This window comes from Lactuca virosa, chromosome 2, assembly GCF_052849685.1.
Source record: "Lactuca virosa cultivar CGN04683 chromosome 2, Lactuca_virosa_CGN04683_v6, whole genome shotgun sequence".
Taxonomy (NCBI): domain Eukaryota; kingdom Viridiplantae; phylum Streptophyta; class Magnoliopsida; order Asterales; family Asteraceae; genus Lactuca; species Lactuca virosa.
Window position 1 is genome coordinate 139,903,788 of NC_136427.1, and position 20,658 is coordinate 139,924,445.

The following is a 20,658-nucleotide window of genomic DNA, read 5'->3' on the forward strand; positions in this document are numbered from 1 at the left end:
GTCGATAGTATGGTGCAACCATTTCACATTTAACCTTAATTAACGGCCGGATTAAGGTAGAAAGTACATCAATAGTTACTATAATACAACACTACAATACTTTATTATTTCCCCATTGCATTCGCATTATGATCTTTTCACATAAAATGTAATGTAAAACTATATTTTGGATAATGATAGTCACACTTGGGAAAATATACACTCTTCAAGAAACAAACATACATTTCATTTGATGCCTTGGTAGAAGGCTACGTTTAGTAGAAAATATAGGGTTTTCTAGGAGATACAAACATTTACAAACAATTTACAAACATTTACAAACCTTTACAAACTTATAAATCAACTACTTACAAACACTTTCATACAAACAATGACACTAAAATGCTTATGAACTCACCAGCTTTAAAGCTGATCAACTCTTTCAAAATAACTTGTATTCTCAGGTCATCAGCAGGTAGGTACCGATGCCAGGTTTTGAGAAGATGGAGCTCGTTCAAGACTCATCTCTTATTTTGATTTACATTTTTGGTGTCTTATAAACTTTACATAACACACTTGTATGAAATTATATTATTAATGCAATGGATGATGTTGTTGCTTGTTTACTAGTATACTTTGTTGTGATACTGTACATCACGTCCTCCACCCCCGAACGTTTCCGCCATCCGGTTTTGGGGTGTGACAGATTGGTATCAGAGCATAGTTTATAGTGAATCGAGTATATCAACCTATAAAAGATATACAAACTATAAACACAACGGGATTAAAATACTCTGACCAAGAGTTTATACTTTTAAATAATAAAATATTTAACTAAGTATACATACCTGCATTCATACTAAAATCAGTGTCACTAGGACAGAACAAAAGTATTACGATTGTTGAACATCACAAGTAGACTCGGGGATGTATGGTCAGTTCTGGGAGTGACATAGCCTGATCAACTATGTTGGTCCGAGAAGTGATTAGCATATGCCCGAGAATGGTTGTGATGTGGCAACATGTCTAAAAACTTACCAATACTACTACAATGAAAACATTAGAACAGAACATAAACTTAAAATACTATAGGAGTATTTTGTGTTACTATAAATTACTTATGTGCGAACTAAAAAGGTCTTTATCAGTAGGTCAGTAGTTGCTAAGTGGATACGCTAAGGTTATATGTAACTAGGATGTCATAGACTAAGAATCTGTAATCTTTGCTTTACTCCCTGTTCCTTGTTTGGTTGTGGGTTTCGAGTTAGGGTCACTTATTCGAAGGTCTATCCTGTTTTGATTACATATAACTGGTATGCACTAAACAAGTATTGAAGTAACTGATAAAGATCATCTTGTAATTATCTAATTAGTACGTCTATTTAGTTATTTCTTATACCCCTTTTCTCGCGTAGATAACATGGCTGGATTCCATCCCCACGGCGACCCGTACTTCCCTAACCAAGGTAATGGAGGAGGATTTGAAGCAGAGCCAGAAGATGATCACCCAATCCCTGTGGATGATCACCAGGCTGAAGGCTTTTCTGATGGTTCGGACTCAGAGTATGAGGTCAATAACCTACCCCCGGTGGCTCCTGTCCCAAATCCTAACCCTCGTCCGGCTTTTCAAGGCCCGACGCCTCCGTGGGTGGAAAGCTTGGAAACATGGAGCCAAGAGCAGGATCAGCCCATGCCATTCAATGGAAACCGAAGCTTTTATGACCTGAGCGAAGGAGGCTCAGCAGACAGAGTCTTGCCAATCCTCGTCCACAGAGTTGCCCGAAACGAAATTCAGGGCAGGATAGCTCTCCATCGAATCACGGAAGTCGACACCAATGCGAGAATGCATACCATCCACACCATTCATCTGGAAGATGCTCGTGAGAGATCTAGGGGAGACCATGAGGCCCTACAGCAAGAGCTAGCTGAAACTCGGGCTGAAGTCATAGAGCTCCGAGTACGCCAAAAGGTGTACGAAAGGCACCTGCTCGATGTGGAGCGTCAGCTGGCTGAACTAAGGGCTCACCCGTGGGATAACCGTCACCAGTAGGAGATATTCTACCTTTCTTTCCTTGGTTTAAAGAATAGTCTTCGTATCTAAGCTCCAAGTAGCACTTTTCTGTGTAACCATCCCTGTACTGTAAGCACTTTCTAAGTTAGGCCTTTATGCTGTTAAAACGTTTCTACTTCGGATATGATGTAAGACCTACTCTAAGGTCACTTTTGTCCAAACTTATTACATCTTAAAAATCAATGATATTGACAGTCGGCTAATTTATGTGCCAATCCTTATTCAAATACTTTCATTCTACTATCGTTAGAATTCTATCTAAACCTCACTTTCGTCAAATTATTGAGCTGTGGTAAATTAGCTCAAGGATGACTTCCAATTCTTGTCGAAGGTTGGATCATGTTATCCACCAACCAATGATAGCCTAGTTCAAAATAGCAATCGTCTAGTGACCATTCTACGAACTTACCTCAACTCTTTACCAGTACTTCATCATAGGGATGTAGGTCAAACCATTGAGAACATTTTAACAAAACGAAAGCTTTATCTTTACATGAATGAGTAGAATACATCTAGGACCGACCATAATCACTCACGAAACTCCTTTTATTGTCATATAACAGAATCATGTCGTCAGCTAGAAATAGTCAGCCGAACGACAAAACCCCGATCCTTCATATAGACCCTGCCACCTTCCAAGCAGCGGTGACAGCTGCCGTTGCAGCTGTCCTTGAACACTTCAACACTGGTAACACAATCAAGTCTGTAAAAGGTGTTGACAGTTCAAATTGTTGTAACCATCCAGGAAATCAACAAGTGATAACTGTTACAAACACCCAAAGCCATAAATCTGAGGGTAAGAAACGAAGGCGTCAAGCCCAAAAGGAGCGCAAGCGATCTCGAAAACTTGCCATGCAACAGCAACAAGTGGCGACCCCTGCCACTTCAACACCGTTCAGACCCTATGAGGGAACACTCCCGAAGTGTAAAAAGTGTACTTTTCATCATAACGGAGTTTTCCGTGATTCGCAATGCATGAATTGCAATCGAATGGGGCACACTACTTGTGCCTGTAGGGTGCCGGCACGAACCGTCTTCCAAGCCACTAGCATCGGGGTCAGCCCGGCTTGCTATGGTTGTGGTGAAACCGGACACTATAAAAGGAATTGTCCAAAAGAGAGGAACAACGAAAGCGCTCGTGTCCACATAACTCCGACCTGACACTTCACTTCCACCACTGATGCGGGTGCAAGCCATATTTGCCATTTATGCGGTGAGATAGGACATCTTAAGAAGGATTGTCCAATAACAAAGAACTCTGGCACAGACGGGAAGATACTAAGGATCACTGCTGAAGGAAAGACTACTCCGGAACCACGTTGAAATTCTAGGGCGTTTCGTTATAATAGACTTATAAACTGTTAAAAACTAGTGCAACTCGAGTCGTATCTTTTGCGATATCCCGTCAGTCAAGGGACTCTCGTGCTGCGTGTACTTGCTTTTGTAGTATATCTTGTTCGCAGCAGCAGTCTTGTAAGATAAAACTAAAATACTGAAACTCTGTCAAGTTGCACCATTATGTTTTGTAAAACCTTTATAATCTAATCTAACGCCTTTTATTCCGAGTAGTCCGACATTATCATGTAACATGAGTCAATTCGATCCTCACAATGCCAGTCTCGTGCGGAAATTCTTTTCCCTGTAATCGCCTTTCTAGCGAAGCCGTCATTCCAGAACTCCGAGATACTCATGCGAAGAGTATCTTATGTTTCGTATCCTTCCCGAAGAAACCTCCCCGGAATACCACTCGTACAGTACGTCAAGTTCCATCCGAAGACCCATACGGTTAATCTATCACTGAGGAATGTATACGCAAGGGTGGTATATAATCAAGGTTCTACAGGTTTGGAATTGATGGTTCCGCTTTAACTTCTTTTCCTTGTTTGGATGTGAGCTTAGAGAACAATCATTTATTCGACGGCCTTTTCAATCTTACTTATATACGACTCGTATACGCGAAGCTGTGACTGATGAACCAAATATGACTTCTAAAATGAAATTTAGGACGAAGACTGCTCAAGAATACGAGTGATCGCACTGCTATATGAATAAACTTAGGAGCCAATCAAATGCCTTTCCCGCCGATCGAGACAAGAGATTCAGATAGAACAGAAGTACCTATCCTTTTTCCTTACTTTATGAGTAATCATAATTTCTTTTGGATCTTTCCGACATCCTTCCAGAAGAACTCCCAGGATTACCTCCACAACGTCAAGTCGAGTTCAAAATCGACTTAGTTCCAGGGGCTACCCCAATAGCCAAATTGCCCTATCGTCTAGCACCTGTAGAGATGCAAGAACTATCCAGTCAACTTAACGAACTGCTCAGCAAGGGCTTTATAAGACCAAGCTTCTCACCATGGAGAGCACCGGTCTTGTTCGTCAAGGAGAAAGACGGATCGTTTCGTATGTGCATCAACTACGGGGAGCTCAACAAGCTTACCGTTAAGAATCGTTACCCACTGCCTCGCATAGACGATTTGTGCGACCAACTGCAACCGGCGAATTACTTTTCAAAGATAGATCTGAGATCCGGGTATCACCATTTACGAGTGCCAGGGGAGGATGTTCCAAAAACAACCTTCTGAACTCGTTATAGACACTACGAGGTAGTAGTGATGCCATACGGATTAACCAATGCGCCTGCAGCATTCCTGGACTTAATGAATAGGGTATGCCGTCCTTACTTGGATCAGTTCATCATTGTCTTCATAGATGACATACTTATCTACTCCCGTAGTAAGGAAGAGCATAGTAACCATCTACGTCAGATCTAGGAAACATTACGATCAGAGAAGCTCTACGCGAAGATCTCTTAATGCGAGTTTTGGATTCGAAGGGTCAAATTCCTGGGTCACGTTGTTAGTGAAGAGGGAATTCATGTAGACACTTCCAAAATCCAGGCCATTGGGAACTGTCAGATCCGAAGACACCTGCAGAAATTCGTAAAATTTCTAGGTCTCGCAGGCTACTATCGTAGATTCTTTCAGAACTTCTCTCGATTCGGGAAGCCTCTTACGACTTTGACCCAGGAGGGCGTGGCCTTTGACTGGGAAGAGAGACAAGAGAAAGCGTTCCAAACGCGGAAGCAAGCCTTATGCACTGCACCGATACTATCCCTCCCAGAAGGAATATAAGACTTTGTGGTCTATTGCGATGCATCCAAATCCAGGGCTCGGTTGCATTTTGATGCAACGAGGTAAGGTCATTGCCTATGCCTTCTGTCAATTTAATACACTCGAACCCAACTATACAACACACGATCTGGAGTTAGATACAGTGGAAATTGCTCCAAAGGTCCGGAGATCATTCGAGAAACGACAGAGAACATCGTTCAGATTCACGATTGAAAGCCTCTAGAAACCGACAGAAAAGCTACGCAGACAAAAGAAGGAAACCTTTGGAATTCCAGGTGGGAGACCGAGTTCTTTTGAAATTCTCACCTGGAAGGGCTTGATACGCTTCGGAAAGCGTGGAAGGCTAAATCCAAGATACGTAGGGCCTTTCGAGATTCTCGCTAGAATCGGCCCTGTAGCTTACACACTCAACATACCTCGCGAACTCAATAACGTACATTCTACTTTCCACGTCTCGAACTTGAAAAAGTACCTATCAGACGAGACTCCTGTAATCCCACTCGACGAGATCGAGATCAACGAGAGCCTCAACTTCATGGAAGAACCTGTAGAGATCATGGACCGAGAGGTCAAGCAAATGAAAAAGCCGTATCCTGATAGTGAAGGTTCGCTGGAACGCCAAGCGAGGACCTGAATTCACTTGGGAGCGCGAGGATCAGTTGAAACTAAAATATCCTCATCGTTTATGATTAGTTAATTGTAACTACTTATTTGCTTAAACTCTAATTTCGGGATGAAATTCTCTCTAATGGGGGGATGATGTGACAACCCGAAATTTCTCTCTTGTACAATCAATCAAATCAACCAAAGTCAGACTGGTTTCTGATATCATTTAGCACTGTTTATAGTCTATTTGAGTGCTCTAAGCCTAATATATTCAAGAATCGGGTGTTAGGAAGTATCTGCTTGAATCCATAGTACCTAAATCAAGCTTAAACCCCATTATGAGGTGTTTACGGCCAAACTTTATGAGTTTGGGTCGTAAACTCATCCATGGCCGTGAACTCATGCTTTAAGCATGAGTTTACATCATTTTTCATCATTTCCTTCATTTCAAGTGAAAGAAACTCCCATTCTCTCTCAAGTATCATCAAGATCTTCATCTTAATCTTCTAAAAATGTAAGAATTTCTTCCTTTGATTTGTTATTACAACACTTTATCTAGTACAACCCTTCGATTTCATCCATGAAATCATTTCATTTTGACAGATCTTCAAGTGTTCTTCATTTCACCAAGAACACACACTAGTGTTCTTAGACCGTAATCACCCTTACAAGCATCTATATTGTAAGTACCTACCTCCTATACTTGTTAGTTAGTTAGGATGTTGAATCATGGACTTGAAAACAAGTTTTCCTCAAGAACATAAGGTGTTTACGGCCAAGGCAATCTCCTTGGGCCGTAAACCCTAATTAAGGGGGCAAAATGAGCCCTATTCCCTTCCAAAGCCTTGCAACCAAGTCTAGATCACTTCCAAGAAAATTATAAGACCTTAAACATCAAAAGAACCAAGAACAAATGGTGTTTACGGCCAAGGCAACCACCTTGGGCCGTAAACACTACTTAGTAGTGCATATGTGCTCCCATTCCTTCCTAAGGCTTAGACTTGAACATAAGAACACTTCCAAATGACTTGTAAGACCTTATATAACAACTTGGTACAAATTACCATGAGTTTAGGGCCGTAAACACATGGGGGTTTTCCCCTTGGCCGTAAACTCATGTGATACATCCTTATTGGCCGTAAACTCCAATGAGAGGCCATACTTCCCTTAGATGCAACCCTTTGGTACTTGTAGCACTTGAATCAAAGTGTTATCCATGTCTTAGGGTGTCATTACTTGCCTAAATAGTTGTTCAGTGACTAATTAGATACATATATGTGTCATTATATATTAAATAGGATCCGTGTGTTTGCTCAAGTCTTCACTTGACACTTAGCATCCTATACCATCCGTTCATCCAAACCACTCACTACATGTGAGTTCATACCCCTTAATCAACCTTTTAAATGATTTTAAATGCTTTTATGGGGAGGGGGGGGGGAATACAAGTTGAAACATTATAGTTATTATATCAATCACATGTGATGAATAAGTATCAAACATATGGATTTTCTTACTTTTCCAAACTGGGTTATCAAACAAACTACTTCAAATCATCTTACAAACTCTTTTACATGTTAAATACTTTTATTAAACTCTTTTAAACTTATATTTTGTCAAATGCGTATCTATATACATATAGTTATATAAGTAGGATTGAAAGGACTTTGGACAGATGGCTCACCTTACCTCTTGTTCCTCGTTTGGTTGTGGACTTAGGGTATCAGTTGTTTTTCCGAAGGTTGTTTGAATCTTAGTTATATATTATGTATATGTATATAGATATAAAAGTTCCTTCATTCAGTTCAATACCTTTGGGTAGCAAAGGTATACAATCATGTTCACTCATACAAACAACATTACTAGTAAACTATAATAGGTATAGTTTAGGAAGTTACTAATACTACTACTAGAACAATGAAACCATACAAAGAGTCAATTCATACATGAGTCAATACATACTATTATGAGAAACAAAGAGAACATACTATTATGAGAAACTAAGAGAACATACATACATACATATTAGATAGAGAGAACATACAATACAACTAGTACATACTATACATTATACAAGAGAACATACTATTATGAGAAACAGAGAGAACATACATACATACTAGACAGAGAGAACATACAGTACAGCCAGTACATACATTACATATACAAGTATACAATAACATAAATGTGAACCATCGTTCGAGGCATGGCATCACCTGTCATGGCCCGATTTGTAGCCAGAGTCTCCTAGAAGGAGAACGTGAATTTGTGTATAGATCTATACTGGATTGACTATCCTACACCTTGTTGTTAGCTACAGTGGGACTTGCAAGTCTACGGGTGCCAAATGTCATTTCTTCCGACGTCTTTCATCATCGTGTTATTAGTCGATAGTATGGTGCAACCATTTCACATTTAACCTTAATTAACGGACGGATTAAGGTAGAAAGTACAGCAGTAGTTACTATGATACAACACTACAATACTTTATTATTTCCCCATTGCATTCGCATTATGATCTTTTCACATAAACTGTAATGTAAAACTATATTTTGGATAATGATAGTCACACTTGGGAAAATATACACTCTTCAAGAAACAAACATACATTTCATTTGATGCCTTGGTAGAAGGCTACGTTTAGTAGAAAATATAGGATTTTCTAGGAGATACAAACATTTACAAACATTTACAAACAATTTACAAACATTTACAAACCTTTACAAACTTATACATCAAGTACTTACAAACACTTTCATACAAACAATGACACTAAAATGCTTATGAACTCACCAGCTTTAAAGCTGATCAACTCTTTCAAAATAACTTGTATTCTCAGGTCATCAGTAGGCAGGTACCGATGCCAGGTTTTGAGAAGATGGAGCTCGTTCAAGACTCATCTCTTATTTTGATTTACATTTTTGGTGTCTTATAAACTTTACAGAACATACTTGTATGAAATTATATTATTAATGCAATGGATGATGTTGTTGCTTGTTTACTACTATACTTTGTTGTGATACTGTACATGACGTCCTCCACCCCCGAACGTTTCCGCCGTTCCGGTTTTGGGGTGTGACAGATTGGTATCAAAGAATAGTTTATAGTGAATCGAGTATATCAACCCATAAAAGATATACAAACTATAAACACAACGGGATTAAAATACTCTGACCAAGAGTTTATACTTTTAAATAATAAAATATTTAACTAAGTATACATACCTGCATTCATACTAAAATCAGTGTCACTAGGACAGAACAAAAGTATTACGATTGTTGAACATCACAAGTAGACTCGGGGATGTATAGTCAGTTCTGGGAGTGACATAGCCTGATCAACTATGTTGGTCCGAGAAGTGATTAGCATATGCCCGAGAATGGTTGTGATGTGGCAACAAGTCTAAAAACTTACCAATACTACTATAATGAAAACATTAGAACAGAACACACTTGTATGAAATTATATTATTAATGCAACGGATGATGTTGTTGCTTGTTTACTACTATACTTTGTTGTGATACTATACATGACGTCCTCCACCCCCGAATGTTTCCGCCGTTCCGGAAACATTGTATATAGTGTCTATTGTAGACACTTCCAAAATCTAGGCCATTGGGAACTGTCAGATCCGAAGACACCTGCAGAAATTCGTAAAATTTCTAGGTCTCGCAGGCTACTATCGTAGATTCTTTCAGAACTTCTCTCGATTCGGGAAGCCTCTTACGACTTTGACCCAGGAGGGCGTGGCCTTTGACTGGGAAGAGAGACAAGAGAAAGCGTTCCAAACGCGGAAGCAAGCCTTATGCACTGCACCGATACTATCCCTCCCAGAAGGAATATAAGACTTTGTGGTCTATTGCGATGCATCCAAATCCAGGGCTCGGTTGCATTTTGATGCAACGAGGTAAGGTCATTGCCTATGCCTTCTGTCAATTTAATACACTCGAACCCAACTATACAACACACGATCTGGAGTTAGATACAGTGGAAATTGCTCCAAAGGTCCGAAGATCATTCGAGAAACGACAGAGAACATCGTTCAGATTCACGATTGAAAGCCTCTAGAAACCGACAGAAAAGCTACGCAGACAAAAGAAGGAAACCTTTGGAATTCCAGGTGGGAGACCGAGTTCTTTTGAAATTCTCACCCTGGAAGGGCTTGATACGCTTCGGAAAGCGTGGAAGGCTAAATCCAAGATACGTAGGGCCTTTCGAGATTCTCGCTAGAATCGGCCCTGTAGCTTACACACTCAACATACCTCGCGAACTCAATAACGTACATTCTACTTTCCACGTCTCGAACTTGAAAAAGTACCTATCAGACGAGACTCCTGTAATCCCACTCGACGAGATCGAGATCAACGAGAGCCTCAACTTCATGGAAGAACCTGTAGAGATCATGGACCGAGAGGTCAAGCAAATGAAAAAGCCGTATCCTGATAGTGAAGGTTCGCTGGAACGCCAAGCGAGGACCTGAATTCACTTGGGAGCGCGAGGATCAGTTGAAACTAAAATATCCTCATCGTTTATGATTAGTTAATTGTAACTACTTATTTGCTTAAACTCTAATTTCGGGATGAAATTCTCTCTAATGGGGGGATGATGTGACAACCCGAAATTTCTCTCTTGTACAATCAATCAATTCAACCAAAGTCAGACTGGTTTCTGATATCATTTAGCACTGTTTATAGTCTATTTGAGTGCTCTAAGCCTAATATATTCAAGAATCGGGTGTTAGGAAGTATCTGCTTGAATCCATAGTACCTAAATCAAGCTTAAACCCCATTATGAGGTGTTTACGGCCAAACTTTATGAGTTTGGGTCGTAAACTCATCCATGGCCGTGAACTCATGCTTTAAGCATGAGTTTACATCATTTTTCATCATTTCCTTCATTTCAAGTGAAAGAAACTCCCATTCTCTCTCAAGTATCATCAAGATCTTCATCTTAATCTTCCAAAAATGTAAGAATTTCTTCCTTTGATTTGTTATTACAACACTTTATCTAGTACAACCCTTCGATTTCATCCATGAAATCATTTCATTTTGACAGATCTTCAAGTGTTCTTCATTTCACCAAGAACACACACTAGTGTTCTTGGACCGTAATCACCCTTACAAGCATGTATATTGTAAGTACCTACCTCCTATACTTGTTAGTTAGTTAGGATGTTGAATCATGGATTTGAAAACAAGTTTTCCTCAAGAACATAAGGTGTTTACGGCCAAGGCAATCTCCTTGGGCCGTAAACCCTAATTAAGGGGGCAAAATGAGCCCTATTCCCTTCCAAAGCCTTGCAACCAAGTCTAGATCACTTCCAAGAAAATTATAAGACCTTAAACATCAAAAGAACCAAGAACAAATGGTGTTTACGGCCAAGGCAACCACCTTGGGCCGTAAACACTACTTAGTAGTGCATATGTGCTCCCATTCCTTCCTAAGGCTTAGACTTGAACATAAGAACACTTCCAAATGACTTGTAAGACCTTATATAACAACTTGGTACAAATTACCATGAGTTTAGGGCCGTAAACACATGGGGGTTTTCCCCTTGGCCGTAAACTCATGTGATACATCCTTATTGGCCGTAAACTCCAATGAGAGGCCATACTTCCCTTAGATGCAACCCTTTGGTACTTGTAGCACTTGAATCAAAGTGTTATCCATGTCTTAGGGTGTCATTACTTGCCTAAATAGTTGTTCAGTGACTAATTAGATACATATATGTGTCATTATATATTAAATAGGATCCGTGTGTGTGCTCAAGTCTTCACTTAACACTTAGCATCCTATACCATCCGTTCATCCAAACCACTCACTACATGTGAGTTCATACCCCTTAATCAACCTTTTAAATGATTTTAAATGCTTTTATGGGGAGGGGGGGGGAATACAAGTTGAAATATTATAGTTATTATATCAATCACATGTGATGAATAAGTATCAAACATATGGATTTTCTTACTTTTCCAAACTGGGTTATCAAACAAACTACTTCAAATCATCTTACAAACTCTTTTGCATGTTAAATACTTTTATTAAACTCTTTTAAACTTATATTTTGTCAAATGCGTATCTATATACATATAGTTATATAAGTAGGATTGAAAGGACTTTGGACAGATGGCTCACCTTACCTCCTGTTCCTCGTTTGGTTGTGGACTTAGGGTATCAGTTGTTTTTCCGAAGGTTGTTTGAATCTTAGTTATATATTATGTATATGTATATAGATATAAAAGTTCCTTCATTCAGTTCAATACCTTTGGGTAGCAAAGGTATACAATCATGTTCACTCATACAAACAACATTACTAGTAAAGTATAATAGGTATAGTTTAGGAAGTTACTAATACTACTACTAGAACAATGAAACCATACAAAGAGTCAATTCATACATGAGTCAATACATACTATTATGAGAAACAAAGAGAACATACTATTATGAGAAACTAAGAGAACATACATACATACATATTAGATAGAGAGAACATACAATACAGCTAGTACATACTATACATTATACAAGAGAACATACTATTATGAGAAACAGAGAGAACATACATACATACTAGACAGAGAGAACATACAGTACAGCCAGTACATACATTACATATACAAGTATACAATAACATAAATGTGAACCATCGTTCGAGGCATGGCATCACCTGTCATGGCCCGATTTGTAGCCAGAGTCTCCTAGAAGGAGAACGTGAATTTGTGTATAGATCTATACTGGATTGACTATCCTACACCTTGTTGTTAGCTACAGTGGGACTTGCAAGTCTACGGGTGCCAAATGTCATTTCTTCCGACGTCTTTCATCATCGTGTTATTAGTCGATAGTATGGTGCAACCATTTCACATTTAACCTTAATTAACGGCCGGATTAAGGTAGAAAGTACAGCAGTAGTTACTATGATACAACACTACAATACTTTATTATTTCCCCATTGCATTCGCATTATGATCTTTTCACATAAACTGTAATGTAAAACTATATTTTGGATAATGATAGTCACACTTGGGAAAATATACACTCTTCAAGAAACAAACATACATTTCATTTGATGCCTTGGTAGAAGGCTACGTTTAGTAGAAAATATAGGATTTTCTAGGAGATACAAACATTTACAAACATTTACAAACAATTTACAAACATTTACAAACCTTTACAAACTTATACATCAAGTACTTACAAACACTTTCATACAAACAATGACACTAAAATGCTTATGAACTCACCAGCTTTAAAGCTGATCAACTCTTTCAAAATAACTTGTATTCTCAGGTCATCAGTAGGCAGGTACCGATGCCAGGTTTTGAGAAGATGGAGCTCGTTCAAGACTCATCTCTTATTTTGATTTACATTTTTGGTGTCTTATAAACTTTACAGAACATACTTGTATGAAATTATATTATTAATGCAATGGATGATGTTGTTGCTTGTTTACTACTATACTTTGTTGTGATACTGTACATGACGTTCTCCACCCCCGAACGTTTCCGCCGTTCCGGTTTTGGGGTGTGACAGATTGGTATCAAAGAATAGTTTATAGTGAATCGAGTATATCAACCCATAAAAGATATACAAACTATAAACACAACGGGATTAAAATACTCTGACCAAGAGTTTATACTTTTAAATAATAAAATATTTAACTAAGTATACATACCTGCATTCATACTAAAATCAGTGTCACTAGGACAGAACAAAAGTATTACGATTGTTGAACATCACAAGTAGACTCGGGGATGTATAGTCAGTTCTGGGAGTGACATAGCCTGATCAACTATGTTGGTCCGAGAAGTGATTAGCATATGCCCGAGAATGGTTGTGATGTGGCAACAAGTCTAAAAACTTACCAATACTACTATAATGAAAACATTAGAACAGAACACACTTGTATGAAATTATATTATTAATGCAACGGATGATGTTGTTGCTTGTTTACTACTATACTTTGTTGTGATACTATACATGACGTCCTCCACCCCCGAATGTTTCCGCCGTTCCGGAAACATTGTATATAGTGTCTATTGTAGACACTTCCAAAATCCAGGCCATTGGGAACTGTCAGATCCGAAGACACCTGCAGAAATTCGTAAAATTTCTAGGTCTCGCAGGCTACTATCGTAGATTCTTTCAGAACTTCTCTCGATTCGGGAAGCCTCTTACGACTTTGACCCAGGAGGGCGTGGCCTTTGACTGGGAAGAGAGACAAGAGAAAGCGTTCCAAACGCGGAAGCAAGCCTTATGCACTGCACCGATACTATCCCTCCCAGAAGGAATATAAGACTTTGTGGTCTATTGCGATGCATCCAAATCCAGGGCTCGGTTGCATTTTGATGCAACGAGGTAAGGTCATTGCCTATGCCTTCTGTCAATTTAATACACTCGAACCCAACTATACAACACACGATCTGGAGTTAGATACAGTGGAAATTGCTCCAAAGGTCCGGAGATCATTCGAGAAACGACAGAGAACATCGTTCAGATTCACGATTGAAAGCCTCTAGAAACCGACAGAAAAGCTACGCAGACAAAAGAAGGAAACCTTTGGAATTCCAGGTGGGAGACCGAGTTCTTTTGAAATTCTCACCTGGAAGGGCTTGATACGCTTCGGAAAGCGTGGAAGGCTAAATCCAAGATACGTAGGGCCTTTCGAGATTCTCGCTAGAATCGGCCCTGTAGCTTACACACTCAACATACCTCGCGAACTCAATAACGTACATTCTACTTTCCACGTCTCGAACTTGAAAAAGTACCTATCAGACGAGACTCCTGTAATCCCACTCGACGAGATCGAGATCAACGAGAGCCTCAACTTCATGGAAGAACCTGTAGAGATCATGGACCGAGAGGTCAAGCAAATGAAAAAGCCGTATCCTGATAGTGAAGGTTCGCTGGAACGCCAAGCGAGGACCTGAATTCACTTGGGAGCGCGAGGATCAGTTGAAACTAAAATATCCTCATCGTTTATGATTAGTTAATTGTAACTACTTATTTGCTTAAACTCTAATTTCGGGATGAAATTCTCTCTAATGGGGGGATGATGTGACAACCCGGAATTTCTCTCTTGTACAATCAATCAATTCAACCAAAGTCAGACTGGTTTCTGATATCATTTAGCACTGTTTATAGTCTATTTGAGTGCTCTAAGCCTAATATATTCAAGAATCGGGTGTTAGGAAGTATCTGCTTGAATCCATAGTACCTAAATCAAGCTTAAACCCCATTATGAGGTGTTTACGGCCAAACTTTATGAGTTTGGGTCGTAAACTCATCCATGGCCGTGAACTCATGCTTTAAGCATGAGTTTACATCATTTTTCATCATTTCCTTCATTTCAAGTGAAAGAAACTCCCATTCTCTCTCAAGTATCATCAAGATCTTCATCTTAATCTTCCAAAAATGTAAGAATTTCTTCCTTTGATTTGTTATTACAACACTTTATCTAGTACAACCCTTCGATTTCATCCATGAAATCATTTCATTTTGACAGATCTTCAAGTGTTCTTCATTTCACCAAGAACACACACTAGTGTTCTTGGACCGTAATCACCCTTACAAGCATGTATATTGTAAGTACCTACCTCCTATACTTGTTAGTTAGTTAGGATGTTGAATCATGGACTTGAAAACAAGTTTTCCTCAAGAACATAAGGTGTTTACGGCCAAGGCAATCTCCTTGGGCCGTAAACCCTAATTAAGGGGGCAAAATGAGCCCTATTCCTTTCCAAAGCCTTGCAACCAAGTCTAGATCACTTCCAAGAAAATTATAAGACCTTAAACATCAAAAGAACCAAGAACAAATGGTGTTTACGGCCAAGGCAACCACCTTGGGCCGTAAACACTACTTAGTAGTGCATATGTGCTCCCATTCCTTCCTAAGGCTTAGACTTGAACATAAGAACACTTCCAAATGACTTGTAAGACCTTATATAACAACTTGGTACAAATTACCATGAGTTTAGGGCCGTAAACACATGGGGGTTTTCCCCTTGGCCGTAAACTCATGTGATACATCCTTATTGGCCGTAAACTCCAATGAGAGGCCATACTTCCCTTAGATGCAACCCTTTGGTACTTGTAGCACTTGAATCAAAGTGTTATCCATGTCTTAGGGTGTCATTACTTGCCTAAATAGTTGTTCAGTGACTAATTAGATACATATATGTGTCATTATATATTAAATAGGATCCGTGTGTGTGCTCAAGTCTTCACTTAACACTTAGCATCCTATACCATCCGTTCATCCAAACCACTCACTACATGTGAGTTCATACCCCTTAATCAACCTTTTAAATGATTTTAAATGCTTTTATGGGGAGGGGGGGGGGGAATACAAGTTGAAATATTATAGTTATTATATCAATCACATGTGATGAATAAGTATCAAACATATGGATTTTCTTACTTTTCCAAACTGGGTTATCAAACAAACTACTTCAAATCATCTTACAAACTCTTTTGCATGTTAAATACTTTTATTAAACTCTTTTAAACTTATATTTTGTCAAATGCGTATCTATATACATATAGTTATATAAGTAGGATTGAAAGGACTTTGGACAGATGGCTCACCTTACCTCCTGTTCCTCGTTTGGTTGTGGACTTAGGGTATCAGTTGTTTTTCCGAAGGTTGTTTGAATCTTAGTTATATATTATGTATATGTATATAGATATAAAAGTTCCTTCATTCAGTTCAATACCTTTGGGTAGCAAAGGTATACAATCATGTTCACTCATACAAACAACATTACTAGTAAACTATAATAGGTATAGTTTAGGAAGTTACTAATACTACTACTAGAACAATGAAACCATACAAAGAGTCAATTCATACATGAGTCAATACATACTATTATGAGAAACAAAGAGAACATACTATTATGAGAAACTAAGAGAACATACATACATACATATTAGATAGAGAGAACATACAATACAGCTAGTACATACTATACATTATACAAGAGAACATACTATTATGAGAAACAGAGAGAACATACATACATACTAGACAGAGAGAACATACAGTACAGCCAGTACATACATTACATATACAAGTATACAATAACATAAATGTGAACCATCGTTCGAGGCATGGCATCACCTGTCATGGCCCGATTTGTAGCCAGAGTCTCCTAGAAGGAGAACGTGAATTTGTGTATAGATCTATACTGGATTGACTATCCTACACCTTGTTGTTAGCTACAGTGGGACTTGCAAGTCTACGGGTGCCAAATGTCATTTCTTCCGACGTCTTTCATCATCGTGTTATTAGTCGATAGTATGGTGCAACCATTTCACATTTAACCTTAATTAACGGCCGGATTAAGGTAGAAAGTACAGCAGTAGTTACTATAATACAACACTACAATACTATATTATTTCCCCATTGCATTCGCATTATGATCTTTTCACATAAACTGTAATGTAAAACTATATTTTGGATAATGATAGTCACACTTGGGAAAATATACACTCTTCAAGAAACAAACATACATTTCATTTGATGCCTTGGTAGAAGGCTACGTTTAGTAGAAAATATAGGATTTTCTAGGAGATACAAACATTTACAAACATTTACAAACAATTTACAAACATTTACAAACCTTTACAAACTTATACATCAAGTACTTACAAACACTTTCATACAAACAATGACACTAAAATGCTTATGAACTCACCAGCTTTAAAGCTGATCAACTCTTTCAAAATAACTTGTATTCTCAGGTCATCAGTAGGCAGGTACCGATGCCAGGTTTTGAGAAGATGGAGCTCGTTCAAGACTCATCTCTTATTTTGATTTACATTTTTGGTGTCTTATAAACTTTACAGAACATACTTGTATGAAATTATATTATTAATGCAATGGATGATGTTGTTACTTGTTTACTACTATACTTTGTTGTGATACTGTACATGACGTTCTCCACCCCCGAACGTTTCCGCCGTTCCGGTTTTGGGGTGTGACAGATTGGTATCAAAGAATAGTTTATAGTGAATCGAGTATATCAACCCATAAAAGATATACAAACTATAAACACAACGGGATTAAAATACTCTGACCAAGAGTTTATACTTTTAAATAATAAAATATTTAACTAAGTATACATACCTGCATTCATACTAAAATCAGTGTCACTAGGACAGAACAAAAGTATTACGATTGTTGAACATCACAAGTAGACTCGGGGATGTATAGTCAGTTCTGGGAGTGACATAGCCTGATCAACTATGTTGGTCCGAGAAGTGATTAGCATATGCCCGAGAATGGTTGTGATGTGGCAACAAGTCTAAAAACTTACCAATACTACTATAATGAAAACATTAGAACAGAACACACTTGTATGAAATTATATTATTAATGCAACGGATGATGTTGTTGCTTGTTTACTACTATACTTTGTTGTGATACTATACATGACGTCCTCCACCCCCGAATGTTTCCGCCGTTCCGGAAACATTGTATATAGTGTCTATTGTAGACACTTCCAAAATCCAGGCCATTGGGAACTGTCAGATCCGAAGACACCTGCAGAAATTCGTAAAATTTCTAGGTCTCGCAGGCTACTATCGTAGATTCTTTCAGAACTTCTCTCGATTCGGGAAGCCTCTTACGACTTTGACCCAGGAGGGCGTGGCCTTTGACTGGGAAGAGAGACAAGAGAAAGCGTTCCAAACGCGGAAGCAAGCCTTATGCACTGCACCGATACTATCCCTCCCAGAAGGAATATAAGACTTTGTGGTCTATTGCGATGCATCCAAATCCAGGGCTCGGTTGCATTTTGATGCAACGAGGTAAGGTCATTGCCTATGCCTTCTGTCAATTTAATACACTCGAACCCAACTATACAACACACGATCTGGAGTTAGATACAGTGGAAATTGCTCCAAAGGTCCGGAGATCATTCGAGAAACGACAGAGAACATCGTTCAGATTCACGATTGAAAGCCTCTAGAAACCGACAGAAAAGCTACGCAGACAAAAGAAGGAAACCTTTGGAATTCCAGGTGGGAGACCGAGTTCTTTTGAAATTCTCACCCTGTAAGGGCTTGATACGCTTCGGAAAGCGTGGAAGGCTAAATCCAAGATACGTAGGGCCTTTCGAGATTCTCGCTAGAATCGGCCCTGTAGCTTACACACTCAACATACCTCGCGAACTCAATAACGTACATTCTACTTTCCACGTCTCGAACTTGAAAAAGTACCTATCAGACGAGACTCCTGTAATCCCACTCGACGAGATCGAGATCAACGAGAGCCTCAACTTCATGGAAGAACCTGTAGAGATCATGGACCGAGAGGTCAAGCAAATGAAAAAGCCGTATCCTGATAGTGAAGGTTCGCTGGAACGCCAAGCGAGGACCTGAATTCACTTGGGAGCGCGAGGATCAGTTGAAACTAAAATATCCTCATCGTTTATGATTAGTTAATTGTAACTACTTATTTGCTTAAACTCTAATTTCGGGATGAAATTCTCTCTAATGGGGGGATGATGTGACAACCCGAAATTTCTCTCTTGTACAATCAATCAAATCAACCAAAGTCAGACTGGTTTCTGATATCATTTAGCACTGTTTATAGTCTATTTGAGTGCTCTAAGCCTAATATATTCAAGAATCGGGTGTTAGGAAGTATCTGCTTGAATCCATAGTACCTAAATCAAGCTTAAACCCCATTATGAGGTGTTTACGGCCAAACTTTATGAGTTTGGGTCGTAAACTCATCCATGGCCGTGAACTCATGCTTTAAGCATGAGTTTACATCATTTTTCATCATTTCCTTCATTTCAAGTGAAAGAAACTCCCATTCTCTCTCAAGTATCATCAAGATCTTCATCTTAATCTTCCAAAAATGTAAGAATTTCTTCCTTTGATTTGTTATTACAACACTTTATCTAGTACAACCCTTCGATTTCATCCATGCAATCATTTCATTTTGACAGATCTTCAAGTGTTCTTCATTTCACCAAGAACACACACTAGTGTTCTTAGACCGTAATCACCCTTACAAGCATCTATATTGTAAGTACCTACCTCCTATACTTGTTAGTTAGTTAGGATGTTGAATCATGGACTTGAAAACAAGTTTTCCTCAAGAACATAAGGTGTTTACGGCCAAGGCAATCTCCTTGGGCCGTAAACCCTAATTAAGGGGGCAAAATGAGCCCTATTCCCTTCCAAAGCCTTGCAACCAAGTCTAGATCACTTCCAAGAAAATTATAAGACCTTAAACATCAAAAGAACCAAGAACAAATGGTGTTTACGGCCAAGGCAACCACCTTGGGCCGTAAACACTAGTTAGTAGTGCATATGTGCTCCCATTCCTTCCTAAGGCTTAGACTTGAACATAAGAACACTTCCAAATGACTTGTAAGACCTTATATAACAACTTGGTACAAATTACCATGAGTTTAGGGCCGTAAACACATGGGGGTTTTCCCCTTGGCCGTAAACTCATGTGATACATCCTTATTGGCCGTAAACTCCAATGAGAGGCCATACTTCCCTTAGATGCAACCCTTTGGTACTTGTAGCACTTGAATCAAAGTGTTATCCATGTCTTAGGGTGTCATTACTTGCCTAAATAGTTGTTCAGTGACTAATTAGATACATATATGTGTCATTATATATTAAATAGGATCCGTGTGTTTGCTCAAGTCTTCACTTGACACTTAGCATCCTATACCATCCGTTCATCCAAACCACTCACTACATGTGAGTTCATACCCCTTAATCAACCTTTTAAATGATTTTAAATGCTTTTATGGGGAGGGGGGGGGGGAATACAAGTTGAAACATTATAGTTATTATATCAATCACATGTGATGAATAAGTATCAAACATATGGATT